An 18,660-nucleotide genomic window follows, 5' to 3' on the forward strand; every position below is an offset into this window, starting at 1 on the left:
CAGATCTGATAAACGTACAAATACGTACACACACGAGGTTGTCGGTAATTTACAGGACACTATCAGTAATCAGGTTATCCTGCAATACATATGTTAAACAAGCAACTATCGATGTTTATATGAATACATTATACCTTGTCTCGGAACGTACAAGTAACAAGTATAAATGCAAATGAAAGTTGAACGCTATCGATTAATCTGCAATACTGTGTAAGTTATAGCAATATTGATTTCCATATATAATTGGAAACGTGATGAGTTCCATGGAAATAATGCCATATTAATGTCAGAGATTTCATTATATACCGATTCTAACAATTATATTATTCAAAAGCTACGTCTGCGTGAATAACTTCTGGGTAGCGATGGTTTGACGTTTATATCCACAACTTATCAGCAACTTAGTAGCAATCTAGCGAATAAAATTTTACATAATAAAACTTATGTTACCTCAAAATTTACGTCAGTGTACTGTATTATATTTTGACACTGTATTATATTTTGAGCTGTACCTTGATTTAGTGACGTCACTGCTTTCTACATTTTAGACATTAAATATTTGTAATACACTTGCCATTATTCTTTAATAACACGTGATGAAAAATTTTTTGGCAAACTTATGGCAAGTCGCCTGCCTGACGCCTCTATCCTTAGGACTTCTCTTGGTGGATGGAGATGGATCTTATTACCAATATTTCCATTAGTCAGCTACGTAACGTGAACTATAATTGTTTATACAAGTTCGGCGATATGTATATTATGTTTATAAAGCAGTGACGTCATTAATCTCAAGGCTGCCTGCACGTTTGTACAGTTGAAGGTCGAACATTAAATTTCCAATAAAGCTTCAAGAGGGACCGTTAATGAAAGTAGTGAATCCGCTTCTGACTATTGTCGTAATCGAAGCAGTGAAATACTATAATAGAAACTTATCAACGTCAACGAGACTAGGACACAGATAATGTCATTACTTTTTTAAAGATTTATTATATTCCTACCAATGATGCTCTACTGACCGTATATATATCTACCAAGAATAACTATAGCGGGACATATTAAAGTACACAACTGTGTGCTTAATATAAGTGCACTGTATCTTAATTCTCTAATAATCCGATAGAATGCTGACAAGAGTGGAAAGAGTTCAGGTTTAGGGCAAATGGCTTTGACTATCTTTGATGACATCTTACGAATCACGGTAGCTTTGATGGCGTTTTGAGTAACGGTATATACAGTGGCCGGAATTATAAGTCATGTCAATAATTAGTAGTTAATGCTCAACTTTATAGACGCGATGTACCCTTTAATTAGAATGACATGAACTGTGGAGCAAGTCACCCACCCCCGACACCACATAATATGTTCATTACGATCTCGAAATGCATACATTTTTAGATTATATAGATTATCCAATAACTGTTCATTGTTAAATTCTATGAACTCAAGTCCTCGGTATCTGTATTATAAACAAGGTAATATAATTATTTACGTTACCTTGTATCTACGGGCTCACAGTTGCGCGTGTCTTCTGGTATAAAAAAAGAAGGTATTCGAACTCCTTTCAAATCACTTTCTTCCTTTTTTTTAAATAATATAATATATTACGATACCCGTTGGACTATTATGTAGCATCGATTGTAACGATTTCCAGTTCCTATCCCAATCATAACTTGACAGTCACTAAATTTGAATTCACATAATAGGTATATTATTATGTAAACATTAGATTCTCGCCTTCACGCCCAATATAAAAACCAGTACATACTTTACCCAAGTAGAATCTTACAAGCACTTTAAATCGTGATTTTACAAGATTATGTTAAACTTAAAGCTGAAGCGCCTGAAAGTGCTTACTTTTTATCTTATTTGTGAAATGTTGAAAAGCGATTTACGATAATACGCACTTTATATTCTTGTATCCTTTAATTATTATACGGTTTAAGATTATTTTATTTTCATAAAGGCAGAAAGCGTCACTTATTTGAGAATATTTAAAAAAGAAATGTTAATTCTATCGTCGCTTAGTTGCGTTCTAATTACTTGCTTAGACTCCTAAGAATGTGTAGAATGAGTTTATACGTTTTACCTTCGAGGGTTTGTTAGTAAGCTGCGCTCCTTCCAAGGCAATAACTTTGTACCTGTCTTGACTTTGGTGGGACAACTGAGAGTAACTCGTAATTGAAATAATAGACGTTTTATTTAAAAAATATCATTTTATTATGAATATTTTTGTTGCATGATTTCTAATTTTTTTTTAAATTCAACTTTGAATATTTTTTTATTTTTATTTTATTTTATTTTATTATATTTTATTTTTTTATTTATATTATGTTTATACATCCGAATAGTTTTTATAACAGTGTTTGTATTTTCCAAGCTTACAAATAATATATGTATGGAATTAGAATACTAGGTATCTTAGGTCAGGTGATCATAAATGGTTCCAGTAAAAATAATATTAAATAAATAAGATTAAAATTATTTTACGACCTGACGTATATGTACTTAAATGTGATCTCTGCTATTGCCATAAGCATAATATATTATATATATATATATATATACATCCTACAACCTTTTTGGCGTCATGTACGTGGTGCATCATTACGACGTCCCCAAGTTCCCCTTACTTTACTAAACATGTCATAATGAATACTGCTTAGTTTTTTGATTTCCAGGTCCTTGGGATACGTTGTTTTCCGATAAAAAGAAAATCCGCGATATTCGTCTTTCAGTCATGCCCAAACATTTTTGAACCCCTAACCATGATGATACATTTAAGGCATCCTAGATATATTGATCATAATTTACCCATGGCATCGATTATTTAGCGTCCTCACAGGATGGACTGCATTTGGAAGTGCGACGTTGCCAGCTTTAGGTTTATTGTATCTTTCTTTTCCTATCGCTGTTCTGTACAAACAGTTCAACGTTTATTTTGTTCCAATATTCGTAAGGCTTATACATATACGGATGCCCAATATGTTATAATATGTAAATACGAATCTTTTGCTTCCTATCCTGGATTGCGCCGACGACTGTTATACACATCTCACGGAGGATCAGCGAAAAACTTGGGCGATTTCAAAAATTCTAAATTAGATTCATATTTGGTTTGCGTAAATATGATCGTGTCTCTCATTTTCGCTCTTAGCACAAGTGGCTCTGCCCATAAAACTTCATCGGAATAATTATGCTCACTCTATCATATTATTTTGTTATTGTATTTGTTATCTCCTGTGTTTTATTTTTCCTGTATGTCAAAAAAGTCTACCTACCAAATTTTATATTTACAATATATAATAAAATGATAGTACTTATAATAAAATGAATTTACTGGGAACAGTGCTTTCATTTTATAGTTAGTAGCTTGCAGCCACATAGTACCTCAAATAATACTGTATGCCTCAAGATCACTATCGCTCGGCTATCGTACAAGGTTCAATTTTGGGTCCCTTTCTATTTCTGGTATATATAAATGATTATGTTAAAGGTATTTGTGATATAGTGTTGTTTGCTGACGATACTTCACTGATTTTTAGGGTTGACAAAAAAACTGACTATGACGATGTGAACGGTGCATTATCACAGATAAACAATTGGTTTACAGTAAATAATTTAGTTTTGATTGCTCAAAAAACAAAATGTGTAGTTTTTACCCTACCCAATGTTAGAAAGCATGATTATAAGATATCTATAAACGGTGACCGTCTTGATGTAGCCGATACTACGGTGTTCTCAGGAATAGAATTGGATTCCAAACTTCAGTGGAGTCCTCATTTATCATCCCTAACAAGAAGACTCAGCTCTGCAACATACGCGTTTAGAAAAGTTAGACAACTAACTGATGTTGATACCGCTCGTCTAGTATATTTTGGTTTTTTTCACAGTATTTGTCATATGGCATATTACTTTGAGGTAACGCTGTAGGTATTGAATCTGTCTTTATTTTACAAAAGAGAGCAATCCGGTTTATTTATAATCTTGGAGCTAGATACTCTCTTCGGGATGTTTTTAAAAAAGTAGGAATACTCACTGTTGCGTCTCAGTATATTTACAACAATATCATGTATATTCACAGTAACATTGATCACTTTGATAAAATCAGTGTTCATCATTGTTTGTGCACTAAAAGTAAGGATAAGCTTATAACACCAAGTTTCCGACTCCGCAAAGTCAATAAATCCTTCTTGGGGCAAGGTATCCGATTCTACAATAAAATTCGGCAGAAATTTTTAACTTTGCCATTTCGTAAATTCAAATCGTTTGTAAAAAATACATTGGTAAAAAAGGCATATTATTCGAAACAAGATTTAATAGATGATAAAAAAGCGTGGAGGTATCTGTTGACTTCCAAGCTGAATATATTAATTTAAATAATTGTATTTAATTAACATGACTTTGTATTTTTTAAGTGTTGAAAAAGAGTAACTACTGAGTTTTTCTTTTCGGTTCTTCTCCGTAGAATCTACTTTCCGAACCGGTGGTAGCTTCACTTAATTATTATTGTAAAATGACGATTCAAAAGTGCTTGTTAAAGCCTATTTGAATAAATTTTATTTTGATTTCTGTTTTTTTTTTTTGATTGAGCGTCCGTATGCAGCTATTAGGCGTCCGTATAAAACTATTGGTCGTCCGTATACAGCTATTAGGCGTCCGTATACAGCCATTGGGCGTCCGTATACAGCTATTGGGCGTCCGTATACAGCTATTGGGCGTCCGTATAAAGCTATTGGGCGTCCGTATATGGCTATTTGGCGCCTGTACAAAGTTACTAAGCTTTACGCCGGTTTGTTTACACCGAATAATAAAAACTACCAATCACAGATAACAGAAGATTTAACAGTACAGATACCAATCACGATTGATATAGATGTTGTACAAACTTTCACCCCCTTTTATCCTCTTAGAGGATGTTTTCGTGGATGGAAACTATCCTATCTTCATACCAAATTTAATTTAAATCAGTTTATCGGATATAGATTCCCTGTACAAACTTCTACTTTCCTTTTTTATCTCGTTAGGGTATAATTTAATTGTAACGCGCGACGGTACGATACGCATACGTCGTCTACCCATTCGTACTAATTAATTAATTATAACAAATTAAAAGATATATTTTTGAAGTGAACAACTATTTTAAAAGTGTATTAGATACTCAAGTTTAAATGTGCTTGATAAAAACTAAAATAATAAACATTGAAACTTAAAATTAACGATAATATCGAAATAATTGGTGTAAACTAGTGGAGTGGCCAGTGTGTTGTATAAAACGCGTAAGCGACACGGAATACACGGCGCTTACGACGTTTCGGACGTGACATTTTTATTAAGCAAAATAATACTTTTGCAGTGTTTCTTTTGTTTACCTGCCTCACATTATAAAACAAAATGGATTGTAAACAATGTATGGATATATTAAAACCTGAAGTATCTATTAAATGCGTTAGATGTCAAGGTAACTTCCATCACGAATGTATTGGATTATCAGAAAGTGATTTAAGAAAATGTTGCCAATGAATAAGGCTAAATGGAAGTGTCCTAATTGTAAAATTTCTAAAAAGATTGGTCAAAGCAGTCCCCAGGAGCTGACCGCGTCTCAACCGCATTCTATTTTAAACGTTGATACAAACTCTTTAATGTCTCATTTCGATGAGCGTTTTAATAGATTAAGCTCAACTATCGAGTCATTCAAAACTTTTATAACTGAGGAATTGAAAAAGGTTACTGATACGGTCAAGAAGTGGACTGAAAGAATTGTAAACATCGAGTCATCTGTAAAAGGTGTTAATGAAAGAATAGATAATTTTGAGGTCGAATTTTCTAAAGTCCATAGTTTGCAAGCGGAATTAAATAACTTAAAGACATTGATCAAGGACTTAAAGGAAAGCCACAGTAAGAATGACCAATGGGTTCGGCGCTCTAATATACAGATTAATGGCATACCTCAAAAAAAGGGTGAGAATTTAATAAATATAGTTAAATTACTTGCTGAAAGATCAAACTTTAAATTGTGCCCTGACACTGACATTGACTTTGTTACTCGAGTAGCCACCAAAAATGATTTAGACATTAAAAAGCCTAAACCTATTATTGTGAAGATGCAGGCTCGATATAAAAAGGATGATTTCTTGTCATCACTTCGCAAATTAGGAAGCATCAAAGCGTCTGACATTGGATTTCCAGGGGTGCAAAATCAAATATATGTTAATGATCACCTCTCCACGCGTAACAAAGCATTATTGAGAGAAGCCAAACGTCTTTCTAAGGAAAAAGGTTATGCCTATTGTTGGGTCCGGAATTGCACAATTATGGTACGAAGAACAGATAACTCGCCGGTACTCCACATTACATCTGAGGAATCTTTAAAAAAAATATCATAAGCGTTAACTCGTTATTCAATATTTTTTTTACTTACTTAATTTATTATAGACAATTGTTATATTTTTTATATTCTTGTATTTTTTATGGAATTCTTTGCATTATATCATACTTTATACCTTATAATCGAATTAAATTTGATGAAATTGCTATGCTTGTCGGTGGTTATGAGTCTAAATCTTGTGGTAAGTTAATTTTACTTCTTCTATTTAATAAAAATAAGCCTAGGGGTAATTGCTCAGATATTAGTACTCTACTTAAGTATTGGATAATGTTATTCGAAAACTTTAATTGGATATTTCGTAATAAACAGAATGCATATTTGTATATTTTTCTATATCCGCCATGATTTTGAATATCTTTTACCACAACGTTCGTGGTTTACGTACCAAGACAAAACAATTTTATCTTAATGTATTAAATCATAACTATGACATTATCTGCTTAACAGAAACGTGGCTTTTGGAAGGTATTTTTGACGAGGAATTATTTGATACCCGATATACTGTATATCGTAATGACCGTAAATATGACTGTCTCGATGTGGAGAGAGGAGGTGGAACATTAATAGCTATTCGTAAGGAATTTTCTGTAGACATGCGTATTAAAGAATTTTCACCAACTCATCCTCATGTCGATATTACTTACTTAAAAATTATATTACGGCACAATTTACCACATAAGTCAATATTTCTTTTCTGTTGCTATTTTCCACAAAATTGTTACCAGGCTGAGTCACAATTGGAATTTTTCGAGTTTGTTTCTGACTTAATTATTCAACATCCATGTCAAGACATTGTGATGGTGGGTGATTTTAACATAAGTAAATCTGTTTGGTTATATAGTGATGATAACAACTCTCTTAATATTTCAAATCCTTCTGTGGATGTTATGACATATCAGTTATCTGCATTTATAAATTTTAATAGCTTGCGTCAGTTTAATCACGTTTTTAATGTAAACGGTAGGTTATTGGATTTAATTCTTTCAAATTTACACTGTGATGTATCTCGTACCGCCCCTTTATCTGAACCAGAGGATGCCCACCACCCTGCTCTCTGTCTTATGATAGATATTTGTTCAATTGAAAGGAATTTAAGACCTAATAGGCGTATTGTTCGTTTATATCATAAGGCTGACTATGAGGTTGTTAGTGCTGAATTAAACAAAGTTAATTGGGAGCTTCAGTTAAATAATAAAAATATAACCGAAGCAGTTGATATGTTTTATCAAATCGTGGACCAGATCATACAACATTTTATTCCATCAAAAGTAATTACTGAAAACAATAAATATCCTTGTTGGTACTCTCGGACACTAATTACCTTAATAAATAAAAAATTAAAATGGCATAGGAAGTGGAAAATTTATGGACGAATATATGATTACAATAAATTTTCGGACCTTCGGGCTCAAACAAAAAATATTGAAACTGATTGTTACAATTTATTCGTAGAGAGAGCAGAACAGAATATATATTTTAATTCTAAGCATTTCTGGACTTTCATTAAATCTAAGAAAGGTCATAACAGTCTGCCGGATACTTTATATTATAATAATGAATTCAGTTCTGATGGACAACAAATCTCGAATATGTTTAATCACTTTTTTAATTCTGTTTTTGAATTGGATTCAGGGTCCACGTCGATCATATCGTCTAACAACTCTTGCAATCAGACAATAATAAATTCAATTGAGATTACTAATAACAAAGTAGAGCATTATCTTTCAAAGCTGAATATATCTAAGGGTAGCGGCCCAGATGGACTACATCCTATTTTTCTAAAAAATTGCAGCAAGGCACTTTGCACTCCTTTAACTATTCTCTTTACAAAGTCCTTGAACACTGGTTGTATGCCACAGGAGTGGAAGAAATCTTTAATCACACCTATTTTTAAACAAGGCGATAAAAATAATGTTAAAAACTACCGTGGCATTTCAAAATTGTCTGTGATTCCTAAGATGTTTGAAAAAATTATTTTTGATACCTTGTTTCCGTTATTAAGGCCTTTACTTATACCAAATCAACATGGATTCATCAATAAACGCTCAACTGAGTCAAATCTTTGTGAATTTCTTGATATAGTATTGAAAGCTATGGAAGATGGTCACCGGGTGGATGCCGTGTACACCGATTATTCGAAAGCTTTTGATAAAATTTCTCATAATCTGTTGCAAAAAAAACTAGAAAACATCGGTGTACACGGCGATCTTCTGCGATGGTTGACATCCTACCTTCGTGATCGTACTCAAGCTGTCGCAGTTAAAGGGTTTACTTCTACTTTTGTACCTATAACATCCGGTGTGCCTCAGGGTTTCCACCTTGGTCCCTTATTATTTAACGTCTTTATCAATGACTTAACATGCTGCTTCTTAAACTCACAGTTTTTACTCTATGCCGATGATACAAAAATTTTCAAAGTTATAAGAGATAACCAGGATTGTATCGAACTCCAAAATGATCTAAATAGGTTAGGACAGTACTGCAAATTTAATGGTTTACAACTAAATTTAGCTAAATGTTGTATTATAACATTTTCAAGGAAAAAAATGCAACACTCTTTTAATTATTCAATGTTTGGTGTTAAATTGCGAAGGGTAACTGAGGTACGGGATCTTGGTGTACACCTTGATAGCCAACTCGTGTTCGATAAGCATATTGAAAAAATTACTCTAAAATCTTACCAAATGTTGGGCTTCATCTTCAGGCAAGGTACTGACTTTAGGAACCCTAATACACACATTATACTTTATAATGCTTACGTTCGGTCACACTTGGAATATGCATCGACTGTATGGAATCCATGTTATGCTAAGTATATTCAAGCAATCGAAACAATTCAAAATAAATTTCTTAAAAAATTAAAATATAAATTTGGTCACGCTTTGCCTACTCTACTGTCCTTAAAAACTAGACGAGAACATAGGGACCAATTGTTTCTATTTAAAATTATTAACAGCCTTATAGATTCGCCTTATCTCCTAAATAAAATATTATTTAACTGTCCTCGCTTAAGTGCTCGGTACAAAGCTACTTTCGCAACTCCAAATCATAAAACAAATTATTACAAAAATAGTTTTATAGTAAGATCGTGTAGCAACTATAACGATAAATATAACCACATAGACTTGTTCAGCAGCGGTCTCAGTAAGTTTAACTCGATACTTAGAAATAATTAGATTAAGATTTGTTATTAACTTTTTTTTTCCTTTTTCATATTTCACATGATATAAGTTTGGTTTATATACATTCATACAGTTGTTAGATTTTTGTTTTTTTTTTTTTTTTAATTACCATACATTTATAATTTTACTGTTTTATCTTTTTTATATATATGTTCACTTCCAGATTAATTATTTGTGGAAACTGTATTGGCATGTGTGTTATTTAAGGTTTATAAGTTTTATGTAATATAAAATATGCTGTTTGTTTCACTTACTTACAAATAAATAAATAAATAAATTTTGGAGACAAAATTATCCTATGTTCTTTCTACAAACTCCCCATACTAAATTTCATCTAAATCGGTTCAGCAGCTTAAGCGTGTAAAGATAACAGACAGACAGATATACTTTATATTATTATTATTATGAATAATTAATATAAATATTAATTATTGTAATATATTTAAAAAAAACTTCCACGACGTCCTTGGGGATTCATATATTCATTATTAATATATTTTATAAACATTAAATGACTGATGTAAAACAAACAATAATCAAGCACCGAATAGGTATTATGTAACGCGTAAGTAATGAGCGAGATGGCAACGTCGCAATTTTGGACGCCAAATACGCGAATCCGTAGTCAGGAATTCCCCTCGATATACAGTGTGCGATATACGCGCTGCGGCAGCGCCTCACCTGCGCGGTGATTTCTTCGGGAACTTTTCAATATTTTATTGCAACTATTTAGAGTCATTTTTAGCTTCCGTTGATTTTTGTACTACGGCTAGCTAGGATGAATAGGACCTCAATGCCACCGGCTAAAAAAGTGGCGTCCGGTATACGGACGCCAAAAGCAGGTGGACGCCAGTTTAAATGCATTTTCGCCTTCAGTGGACGGCCAATTGTTAGCGGGATAAATATATATTATAGCTTTCTTTATTTTGCCTAAGCAGTACCAACCATAGGTACCGGCACAATAATAAAAGTCATTGGTCATTTGTAAGCGCACATGAATTGAATTCTACACGAATAAAAAATTGTAATAAATTCGTTCCAGCATCGCACTGCGTTACATTTTTCGTGTACTGTTTTTTCAAAGCCCGAGGCTTAGATAACTCTGAAACAATGAAACTAGCATAGTTCTGACGCGCTACACATTATTCAGTGTGTATCTTTAAAAAAGTCGGTGAGCGTGCCGTCTGAGTTAATTGAAATGTAAAAATAGTTGTTTCACAGTTGACATATTTTATATTTAGGATTATTTCCATGCTATGTTCTGAATTTCATATTGTAGAGTAACAACACCAGCCTTTAAATTTACCACTGCTAGGCTAAGGCCTCCTCTACCTTTGAGGAGAAGGTTTGGATCATATACCACCACGCTGTTCCAATGCGGATTGATGGAATACACATGTGGCAGAATTTTTATGAAATTAGACACATGCAGGTTTCCTCGCGATGTTTTCCTTCACCGCCGAGCTAGAAATAAATTATGAACGCATATTAAACACATGAATATTCAGTGGTGCTTGCATGGGTTTGAACCCGCAATCATCGGTTAAGATGCACGTGTTCTAACCACTGGGTCATCTCGGCTCATGTTGTAGAGTAATTTTGTTACTTATATATGGGAACTTATGTCTGTGTCTTGTTGGTTTGTACGTCGACGTATTTATGCAACAAAGAAACAAACGTATAATTCAACACTTCGTTGCTTAAGGATAATTTATGAATCTGTGGTTCTACGCATTAAAACCGAAGTCAGTCCGGGTACAAACATTAAGTTTTCCTCCATTACCTGGGTATTTCTACAGTGCTAGCTTTGACTTCCGGGTTCATTAGAGCCTCTTAGTGCTTAGAGGTGGTTAATGTCGGAGAGTAACGTAATCTCAAAACTGTTAATCCCGGGAAAATATAATTAGTTCCAAATACATAACATTTATACAGCAAATATTTAGTATACAAGTATAGTTACAAGCACAAGGAATATAACATCTTAGTTCCCAAAGTTGAAGGCGCATCGAAGATTTTTTGGTTGGTAAATTTTTCTTACAGTGTAAATATGAAGGGGTTAACCATACATCATTAGGTGCCCTATATGTCATTATGCCTAAACAAATAAAAAAAAAATATAATTTATAATTATTACATAACATTAGTTGGATATTATGAGATATCTATCTGTAAATAAATAAATAAATAATCGACAACATCACATACATTACTCTGATCCCAATGTAAGTAGCTAAAGCACTTGTGTTATGAAAAATCAGAAGTAACAACGGTAGCACATACACCATTAGGTGCCCTATATGTCATTAAGCCTAAACAAATAAAAAAAAAAAAATATAATGTATAATTATTACATAACATTAGTTGGATATTATGAGATATCTATCTGTAAATAAATAAATAAATAAATAATCGACAACATCACATACATTACTTTGATCCCAATGTAAGTAGCTAAAGCACTTGTGTTATGAAAAATCAGAAGTAACAACGGTAGCACATACACCCAGACCCAAGAGAACATAGAAAACTAATGAATCTGTGTTGAAATTTTGCTGTTTTTAAATACAGTTTAATAAAAACATGTTATTTTGTTTTGACGTAACAAGGTAAGATAATTCTAAATTGTATTCCATATATGACGAATTTATGCTTCGGTATGACATGTGATTCGACATTTAATCCGTGTTTACATTGATCTCTTGTCACACCGTCGATTTCGAAGTAATCCATCTATTCCATGTCTACTAATCCACATTTAATTTAAAATACAATTTCAAAAATAAAATATGGTAATATCAAATTAAATATTAACATTAAAAATAACACGAACTGTACCCTACATTCGACTTTGTTTGGATAAGTCATACATATATGACATAAGCAATCTCAAGTTTAAGGAGTTTTAGTAGAAGGGGAAAAATAATAAACATTAGTTTAAGCCTAGTTGTGCTATTATGATCTATAATTCTTCAGAAATAAGTGTTATAATTGAAAACATGTCGATGGGCTAATGTTGTGACATTTTCGTGTTGTCCTTCGGTTCGGAAATTAATAATCGATATACAGGATAGGCAGAATAATGAGCGGTTATCGGTTTTGTTCCTTGTAGTAACGGAAGTAAATAACAACTATATTTGTTAGTTCTTTTATCTGATTATAAAAACGTTATAATCCCTAATTCAAACTATAACATTTACAAATTTTAATTCTATTATTACAGCTAAAAGTAAAATATAGACATCAAAACAATTAATTAACAAAATATACGTAATCATATTATTTATAGATGATTATTTAATCATCTATTAATAATTAAGAGTCTGGAGCAGTAGCTTTCTTTATGAGTAGAGATTCTGAGAGGATGGTCATCGAGTTTTGCCGCCCGAAGAGCTCAGTTGACATGAAGGTCAACTGAAACTATCTAGACTATCCTTCCGTATCAAAGAGAGCACTTCTAAACTGAGCATCAAGCGCGTTACCGTCGAAGCTCTTACAACGCAAATGCCGGGTGACTTAACCTATCGACAATGCGACTACGAAACATAGTGTCCGCACCTTTTGAATGGGGAGGGGAAGACTCTTTTGCAATGATGAGCTCAAGACACTTGAGGAAGATCATGGAGGATCCGATCCGACGCACGATAAGCGTAGACGCCATGAGAGTTGGCCCTAAAGAAATCAACGTAGCCATCCGCTACGGCTATTTGACAGTCTTGAAATCACGAGGAAGGTAACTGTGAGCTTGATAAATAATACGTTGATGATTCAATTTTGTTAATAAAAACCGGAATAGATTTAATTAAACATTGTGACGTACTAGCCGCCTATCAGTCCATCAGAGGCAAATGTAATTTATTGTGACGTCATCAGTATAATTATGACCATTGATGCTATGTGATATATCTATGCTTAAAGTAATTTTGAAAAAATTATTTAAAAAATATATTTTTCATAATAAAAATATTTTGTTCTATACCATTTGGATACATAATAATAAAATTCAATCGTATACCGAACTGTTATAAATACCATATAAATTATTTGTGAATGATAAACTGAAGTTACTTTATGCTTAGCTTATGTGATATCTAATATCTTCTCACTATAGTCACATGATATACACATACGATTTATATAATAAATAACTTATATTTGTCGAAAAGCCTAAATATTTTTATGAAAATTTGAATATAACTACAAAAGTTAACTGTATAATAAGATCAGGAATTAAAATATGCTATCGACCCATATTATGAATTATTTAATTTCCTTTATACAATCACTTCTATATAAAAATGTTACTCGAATTTTAGTTTCCAAAAGTTCAAATTACTGTTATACTCGCCTGATTTAAAGGTTAAAATATGTATACATTGTATAATACTCAACGTTAGGTATAGCTTATACCGAGTCGTGGGTTGGTCCGGAAATAGGTGCGGGCTACCTATTTCCGGCACGTTCGCCACAAATTTTCACCATCACTTTATTAAAGGGTAAATAAGAACTGGAAAGGTGATTCTTTATTGATATACCGCTAAAATGTGTTTTATAAGAAACAATTTAAACGTTAATTCGTATAATACGTGTCATTTTTAATACAAATTGTTTAAGTCGTAGGCTTCAGTTTATTTATCTAGAACGTTAAAATAACAGATTTATTTGTTAAATGTCATTATAAGGTTTCTTGAAGCTGTCTATAGTAAATCAAAGAAATTTCAATATTATCGTGTACAATGTAATTCATAATCAATTAAACATATATATTTAATAATAAATAATTTTAATAAATTTTTAGGGTAAGTTTACATATTATATCTACAGTTTATCTTGGTGTGTCACTTTTTTCTTACGGCACACAAACATGAAATCGTTCTTCAGTCAAATTATAAATGGTGTTATGATTTGCAAAAATTTCATAATCGAATTTCATTGCCGATTCTGTCCAATAGAATATACATTCCGTCAACAATCAACAATCAATTTTTTGTACACCTACTTGAATAAAGTTTTTCTTTTCGTAACAAAGTTATATAAAACTTTCACTGATTGTCCTATCACTTCCTATTTTCTTAAATGTCAGTAAATACCAAGGTTGTTGGCGCCCAATTTGGGGCTGGCATTTTTATGAGGGATTCCAAAAGGCCACTAAATTTTATTATTTTATTTCGAGCCAGTAGATTGACTTATTCACTTTAGGTAAATTTATTTTTCTTCTAACAAAATGCTTGGATTTCGAAGTACACCTACAGAATATTCGATAAGTTTTAAATATAAACTCTTCAAAGTGGGGTGATTGTATGAGATTCATACGTATGTATGTATGACACTGGTTATTGAAATACAACAAGTAGTGTTTAAAATTCTATAATGGAAGTATATCATTTTGTATTTTTATTTCTTATTCAAAGACTTGTTTAATTACCCACAAAGAACTAAGTACAATTCATAAATACATTTTTAAAGCACACAAAGTGTCAAAAGAGTTTATCAATATGGCTATGTTAATCTATGCATATATACATAATTATATGCATAATTATACTATTAAATTATAATAAATATTTTGATGACACATTATTATTATAGGAAAAAATAACTATAAGTACCTACCTATTACAAAAACAGATTTTATGCTACCATTAAAATTCTAAATTTGACCTCTAGACATGAAATAAAATAAAAAGTGCGAGTTTTGCAAGTAATTAATTGTCAGGTTTAATCCCATAACAACGCCCTGCTTGCGTGCTATTCGTGTTAAATTAACGCGAAATGTACTAAAAGATTTATGAGTTCGCGTTATGATTACTGCTTCTTTTGAGCGATTAGGCTTAGTAGTTAGCTAATGAGTCTGCAAATACTTAGGTTCTAGGTTTAATCCTGGGTCCAGCTAATAAAGTGCTTTTTAACATTGTAAACTGTATTCGCGCATACAGCTTATCCTAGGCTACTTGGTTGATGATGGCTACCATGTCATTAGTACCTACCAGTTTTTCGTAAATCTACAATAAATATATCATAGATTAATCAAGCATTCGACCGACAATATCCGCATCAAATGATGTTTATTTGGCTTTTTCCTGTTATGGTTGGAATATAATAAATATCAGATTACAAAAGTAGCAAAACATACTTACGCTTTTCTAACATATGTCATCTTAGATGGGAATCATCACATATTTAGCTCTTAAAAGGGAGAAGTATTTATGCATTTTACAGTTGTAGACACAATTTATATTACTTCGAGATTTAAAAAGCCATCTATCGAGCGTAGATGTAAACTATGTGCTTTGCATACTTCAATATCGCTCCCAAGACACTGAGACGGGTATTTATTATTTGTTTTAAGAAATGTTTATATCGAGTTTAAACCGAATCGTCTAAAGAAATACGTTTTCTTTGTACAAACTTTACCATCCTTCTGCTATACCCCCGAGGATGATGTTTTGCTTCAAAAAGTATATATGCTCTAAATTTTAATTAAGTAAATAAGATCATCAACAACGCCTTTCATATAATATGTATTTTGTTTTTCATGTGGTTTGATCAGTTCCTCTATCACATAACAACCGAGGTACCCGTCGAAGACACGGAGAGGGTTCTGCTGGCTTTCTAGAGGGTACTCTGTCACTGGCGCGAATGGAGCCCGCATTTCACTTTCTTAATCCTTATTTCTATCCACACAAATAAAAAAAGCATTCACATTACTATCCTACACGATTTGAATTCCATTTTTTATGTATCCCGCAATAGTAAAACATGTACTCTTCAAACAGACCCTCTTATATCTTAGAGCCCTTTTAATTATGCATACAAATCATATGATTCTATCTTGTTTTAATTACATCCGTCACACCTTTTTCAGTCATATTCAAATGGAGATTCTGTAACATTCCCATTTTCTATACCATCGTCCTTTTTTTTTATGTCTCTTATGACGTATTCATCTAGAAGGATGTGAAGCCTAACCCACATTTCTTAATTGTATACATACGATACTTTGTAGCGCACTTGGTTAAAAAACGTCATAGCTAAATATAGTTTGTAAAACATGTCACTGACGAACACATATTCTGTACTCATTTTAATAACACACCCTCGAAAGCAAGTCACGTCAAACGACAATCGGGTGGTAAATAATAATACTTGTGTTTTATTTTGATTAATGGAACAGGGCGAGCTCTTATGTATGTGCTTCTTTTTAATCATTATAAAACAAAATCCTAAAGCCGCGTCTGTCTGTATGTTTGCAATAAACTCCAAAACTACTAAGCTGATTTTCATGTGGCTTTCACTCATAGACAGAGGGATTCATAAGGAAGGTTTAAGTGTATTATTTACTGAGATTTTTGTATAAATAAGTTGAAATATAAGGACAATTGTTAAACATGTCGTAAAAAAGAAACATATATGACGGCGCGAAACCACGAATTTAAGAAAAACACGCATCCAGAAATTATTATTTTAATAATTTAAAATTGTTTGATTGTTAAATTAACAATTTTTATTGAATTGTGGAATGTTAAATTAGTCTGAAATATTTTAGTGTTTGTAAACAGCTGTTATGTTGAGTGAATAAGTCTACCCACCTATTTTTGTTATAAAAGATCAAGTGCCCGTCGGTATCGACAGGTTTGGTCGAGCCGTCGGAGCGATCGGACCGCCTCATATTGGAATAAATCAGAGAAGAATATTCCCTGTGTTTAAATTCAAACCTCCGAGGATGGATAAAGATCGAAACCCTGACATTCTTAAAGTGAGCTATGCTGACGTCATGTTTTTAAAAACGGGCTCGGACATGCTGCTCCGTTATATATAAATAAAAAAAGCTCATGTCCAACCTTGCGAAGTCGGGACGGGCCGCTAGTTAGAATGTCATATACAATGAATAGTAGTTTTGTGTAGAGCTTTTCAGTTAGAACAAATTCGAAACTAAATTTTGTAAACAAAACAATTACATGATCATACGATCGTGATAATATGTGATGCTTTTGTTTACAAATATATTTTATTGTATAAAACTTGGAGATGATCCGTTTAAACTGAAGGTAGGTCATAATCTACAGTCGTTAGTTTTATAATAATCTTCAGCAAACAAAACAAGTTTTTGTTAACTTTGCTTCTTAATACATTTTAAGATTTTCTTGGATCATGTTATGTTTAAAGTTTATTTTGGTGCCTATTATTACAAGTAATAACGGTGTATGTACCCAATATTATTTTCTGAAAACCGACATTGTTTGTGCAAAAATTCATAATCGGTTGAGTTGTTAAAACATGAAAACGCAACAAACAAATGAGTAAATTCACTTTCGTATTAATATTATAAATTATGATAACTAAACCTTAATCAATTGACCCCATCAGACACCAGAAGAATCAGAAAGCAAGTAATCAACAGAAAGACCGTTGTGATCTTAACATGTTGGCAGCGGCAACATTACTTTTTCTTCCATTCTTGCGGTACGGGGTGTTTAAAACCTCGTATGAAAACTATCATAATATACAGGTATTAATAGACCCCGCAACGAGAAAACTAAAACTCGATACGGTGTGATCGAATTTTATTTTTTCAAGTGTGGTACGTGGTCAAAGAGACCTCGTATTAAAATTGGTACACCGTAGCATTATGTTTTCAATAGGTATAATGTAAATATATTTATTACTTTCCTACAATAGATCAAATAGGTAGATGTTACGATAAATATTATTTTTTTTAGAATGAACTTGGGATATCGCACTTGTTATAAAGCCTACGGACCTTTATTGGTCAATTAACATCACTGTTCTCAGCTCATTTAATTAAATATATACTCAATAAAATATTTCCATAGTAACATTCGACCTGCTGCATAATTCTTATATTAACATCGATTATATCGAAGGTTACATTTGTTCGTAAAGGTTTTAACCTTGTAATAATAATAAGACTGAATGTCTACTGAAAGGGCTAAATTTACATCGATAACATCGATATGGTTCGTATTTGTTAGAAATATGAAAAATTATGTAATACTAAAATATTTATTACAATGAGAATTATTTACACTCAGAACTTCAATAAGTATACTTATATTAAAAATAAATACTGTATTA

General features: G+C 32.3%; 1 protein-coding gene across 1 annotated transcript in view; it reads right to left on the bottom strand.

The window, feature by feature from the left end:
* The window catches only part of LOC124544129 (probable phospholipid-transporting ATPase IA), a 106,015-nt gene that overhangs the window by 82,308 nt on the left and 5,047 nt on the right, over positions 1-18,660 (bottom strand). The window lies entirely within an intron of this gene.

The sequence above is a fragment of the Vanessa cardui genome, chromosome 4 (genome assembly GCF_905220365.1).
Source record: "Vanessa cardui chromosome 4, ilVanCard2.1, whole genome shotgun sequence".
Taxonomy (NCBI): Eukaryota; Metazoa; Arthropoda; class Insecta; order Lepidoptera; family Nymphalidae; genus Vanessa; species Vanessa cardui.